The sequence below is a fragment of the Nycticebus coucang genome, chromosome 13, assembly GCF_027406575.1.
Source record: "Nycticebus coucang isolate mNycCou1 chromosome 13, mNycCou1.pri, whole genome shotgun sequence".
Taxonomy (NCBI): Eukaryota; Metazoa; Chordata; class Mammalia; order Primates; family Lorisidae; genus Nycticebus; species Nycticebus coucang.
In genome coordinates this window covers 7,829,818-7,834,662 of record NC_069792.1, presented here as the reverse complement: position 1 = coordinate 7,834,662, position 4,845 = coordinate 7,829,818, and the positions used below count along the sequence as shown (strand labels likewise).

General features: G+C 42.4%; 1 pseudogene; it reads left to right on the top strand.

Moving 5' to 3' along the window:
• The first annotated feature begins 610 nt into the window (after window positions 1–610).
• LOC128564025 (nucleolar protein 56-like) lies at window positions 611–1,174 on the top strand (annotated as a pseudogene).
• Window positions 1,175–4,845: the final 3,671 nt, after the last annotated feature.

The following is a 4,845-nucleotide window of genomic DNA, read 5'->3' as shown; positions in this document are numbered from 1 at the left end:
TGATGCCACTCCCTGCCTCCTTGCCCAATTTATTGTAAATGGAAGGGCACTCAATGAGGGAACATTGGAGAAGCTGAAGGAGCTGAAGATGGATGGGACAAAGACTAAGGTCGTTCTGGATGCCTCACGGTCCTCCACAGGCAGGGACATATCTGCCATTGGCTTGATAAACATCAAGAGCTTCTCCCATCTTGAGTGTCATTGTCAGAGCACCACCAGAGCTATACCGCTATCCAAGATTAGCCAGGTAGCCCCCTGCTGTCAGCCCTAACCGGTTGGTGGGATCCTGACTCATCATTCACGCTGGCTGCCTCTCCAGCCTGACCAAGTATCCAGCATGCACAGTGCAGATACTGGGGCTGAAAAGGCCCCACTCAGAGCCCGGAAGACAAGGAGTAACACACCACACTGTGGACTCATTTTCCACTCCAGCTTCACTGGCTGAGCAGCTGCCAAGAACCAAGGCTGCATTTCCCAATGCCCAGCAAACAATAGCCTCACAGATCAATTGCTTCTCTGAGGTGCCCATGAGTGTATTTGGCAGAAGCTTTGAGAAGAAGGTGAAGAACAGCCGTTCTATGAGACTGAAGAGATTCCACAAAAGAATGTCATGAAGGAAGCCATGGTTCAGATGAAGGAAGCGGCTGCTGAGAGTTCTGAGAAACCAGAGAAGAGGAGAAGAAATGCTTGAAGAAGAAAAAGAGAGGATTGGCTGTTCTTGCCCTCATGTCTTCAGAAAACAGCAGCTGTACTCTGGCCAGGTGTGAGGAGATGGTTGAAAAATACCCCCCCCAAAAAAAAGAAAAAGAAAAATTCCCAGGAGCTTTCCCAGGAACATGGAATGGAAGGCCACACATCTATCTCTTTCTCCAAATCTGAGAAAAAAAAAAAAAAAACCATCATTTTCCAAGGAGGAGTTGGTTAGTAGTGATCTTGAGGAGGACGTGGATGGCATAAGTCTTCTCAAGAGGAAGAAGTCTCACCCAAGGAGAAAGCAGTCAGTGGTCCCGAGGAGGCAGGCAGCAAGAGTGTCTTCAAGAAAAAGAGGAAATTCTATTCCAAGAAGCAGACAGTCAGCAGTGGGCCTGGAGAGGCTGCTGGCAGCAAAAGCAGCTCCAACAAGAAGAAAAGCTCCACGAAGTTCCCCAGGAAGGTTAGAATGGATGTTCCCTGAGAGGAAGGCCACACCACACCCATGGTGACCGTTCCCACCCCCTGTGCCAACCCCCAACGAAAACAAATCCACACATACACAGAAAGTCTCAAAGGACTTTCCCCTCACCTTGCAAAATCAACATATTAAACTAATTAGGTTTATTTAATAAATTATATAGGAACTATTGTCAAATAATAAATAAAGCTAAACCTTCTTTAAGTTTTTTCTATGGATATTTTATTGATATGACAATTACAGAAATCATACAAAATTTCTGGAAATCTCACATTTCCTGTTATGTCAGTTATTGTGTTATTCAGTTATGCCATAGAAACAACCAAATTTCCTTGTCATTTGCATCATTATTATAATGAATCCTCATTAGATTTTGACTATGGCCATTTGGAGTCTTGTCATCCACAAAGCAGTTGATTGTTGTACTCTGGTAGTTTCCTGAAAGCTTCTGTGGCACGATCATCCTGAAGTATGTCACCAACCAGGAGATAAATGGGAAGTTAATCTGAAATGTGCAAGTTTCTGACAACTTTAAGATCATATCATTAGACCTGGTTAGAATTTCCAGAACACTGATGCAGAAAATGAGGAGTCCATGGGTTTATGAAAAAGATAACCAAGACCAAGCAGAATAAGAATTAACTACCACAGGTCTATGGGCATGCCACCCCGAAGGCATCCCATCTCATCTGATCTCAGAAGCTAAACAGGGTTGAGCCTTGTTAGTACTTGGATTTAAGAAGTAACTACATGGGACTAAAGGAGTTGGTTAAGGATCATGGGTTATAATAGGCTTTATTTGAAAATTGCTGGTTCTTTAATGTTTTATTTTCCAGATTCAAGGGAACCTTTTTCTTTTCTTTTAAGTTATTAATAGCTTATAGAAATTTGGAAAATTATACCTTTTTAAACAGAATTAAAATAATTACTTTCTCAGCCTACCTGATCCTCCCAGAATTCAAAAACCATTAGCAAGTATTCTAAGCTTCATGGCAATAAAGTCATTTGCCAAGTTCAATATGAATTTATTTTCTTTATAAAAGGACACAATAGGAAAGATAGTTGTATTACCAAGGTCTTGACCGGAATGGCATATTTGAGAATATGTGTGAGATAGCTGGCTTCGAGGATTCACCAGCCTTATGAAAAGTATGTCCAGGAACTTTAAAAACATTCTGGAGATCTCAAAAAGAGAATAATCACCCACATTTATAGATATTGTAGGCAAAGTCTAATAGTAAGTACTTGGTTTGGCTTCTTGATCTCAAGAGACTTTTTAAAGTTTAATCTGAGATACCTCATCAAAAGTTCAGCAAGTCTAATCTAAAAAGGGCCTTATAGGCTCAGCACCCATTGATCAGTGGTTAGAGCATCGGCCACATACACTGAGGCTGATGGGTTTGAACTCGGCACGAGCCTGCTAAACAATAATGACAACTGCAAAAAAAAAATAGCCGAGTGTTGTGGCGGACACCTATAGTCCTAACTACTTGGGAGGCTGAAGCAAGAGAATTGCTTAAGCCCAAGAGTTTGAAGCTGCTGTGAGCTGTGATGCCACAGCACTGTACCAAAGACAACATAGTGAGACTCTGTCTCAAAAATAAATAAATAAAAATAAAAATAAATAAAAGGGCCTTATTTTCAGTCATTCCTACCTTGCTGCACTTAGGTAAATAATCAAGCCAAGTTTAATGAGACTAGACTTATTTTACAAATGAATTATTCTTACTATGATTACCTTTCAGAAAATGGGAGCAGCTATGGAAAGAAAAATTATGCTTCAGAAGAAAACTATAATGTACCAGCTATTAAAGTGAAGCTCTGTTTATTATTTTTGAAGTTTCTTTTATTCATATGCATCTGTAGGTAAGAGTGGATCCTGAATTCTTCCAGTTTTCTCCAATATCTGGATGTATCTTTCCAAACTCATGTTTCCAATTTTCCTTCACCTCTCTGACTTAAAATCATTAAGGTAAAGATGATTCTTTAAGGCCCCAGAAGCTAGAGCTGGACAATTGGATGCAAACTTCAGGAGGCAACCCTCACACCTGACTGCGTGGGGAGTTCACCAGAATGCCAAAGGCCATAACCAGAGATGGTCAAACAGCAAACCAGGAAAGTATGCCTCCAGATCAAATCTAGAGATTTTGTCAGCTAACTGGCCTCTGGACTCACAGACCAAGAATATAGTTTGTTCTAGCTGTTCACCTTTGAGGTTTGTTTGTTTGTTTATTTTAGTTGGTCTGGCTTGGGGTCCCTACCTGAGAGCAGCCTCCACTGAGACCTGTGGAAACTGGTTGGTGATCAACTGAAGAAATATAGAGTTAGAAGCGACAGTAAAGAAAAGACAAGAGACATAGAATAGAATTAAAAGGGGGAGCTCGGGGGTCCATTGCCCATCATGGGATTCCAGCAATGGTCCGGAGTGTTTGCTCCACTCTGATTTTATTGGAGTCTATTTGCCAAAAGGGTAGGGAGGAGGGAGAGAACAAAGACATCAGCAGGTTCTCAGATTGATCATATCAGATCTATTGTTGTTATTATTATTAACCTTAAGGGTGACCTTCAATATTCTGAAATATGAGCCTTGTATTGGGAGGGCCGCCTGCTTGAGGTCACACACACAGATTTCTGGGGAGATGGTAAACTCCACTAGTTCTCTGTGGAGTAAAACGCCAGGAGCATTAATCTCCTCTGAGGGATCAGTGGGAGGCATTCTCCTCCCATCACCACCACAGAGGATTTTCCTCTGCTATAGGAGATATAAGCTCTTCTGCTCATATCTTGAGCTACTCCCTTGGTCTCTGCCCCAGTTAAATGCAAATCTCCACAATGGGTATCTGCTTTGCCTCTTTAATGGGCAGGAAATGCCCTAGAAGACGTATCTTTTCTAGGACTTGCCATAATCTCTATGGCCATTACTCTCCTCAGAGTGCTCACAGACCCAGCAGGGTGTTTGTAAACTGTATCCCCAACAGTCTAGAATTCAGACAAGGCAAGAAGCATGCTAGCAATGGCTAGCTTAAATGTGAACTAGCTTACTTTTCTTTGTTCCGACTCACTCAGCTTACTTTTTAGTTTTTCTCTGTTTCTGCAGGTGCTTTCCTTTGCCAAGAATGGGGTCTTCGGTCCCCATTCTCCCAGCATACACCCAAAGTCTCTTGGTGTATCCTCCTAACAGTCCCCATTGTTAGTCCCTTGGTGTATTCTCTCCAGGTTCTTAAGTGTGTGTTTGTGGCAATCAGCCAGATGCCTCCAGATGTACACCAGATGGTCTCACTGGGATTGGAGGAACAAAAACAAGGCAAAAGGCCAGGCATGGTGGTTCATGCCTGTAATATCAGCACTTTGGGAGGCTAAGGTGGGTGGATCACCTGAACTCACAAGTTCTAGACCAACCTGAGCTAGAGCCACTCCCCGTCTCTAAAAAATAGCCAGGTGTTGTGGCAGGCACCTGTAGTCCCAGCTACTCAGGTGGCTGAGGCAAGAGAATGGCTTGAGCTGAAGAGTTAGAGGTTGCTGTTGTTGCGTGACCTGAGACGCAAATGAACACCAGCTTTGCCGTGGGTGTAAACTCGCTCCTGTAATTATTACATAAAGAAACAGGCTACACACTATGAAATGGCATATAGCGAAAATCTTTATTCCAGGTTTTAGTTTTATACTTTTTCAGT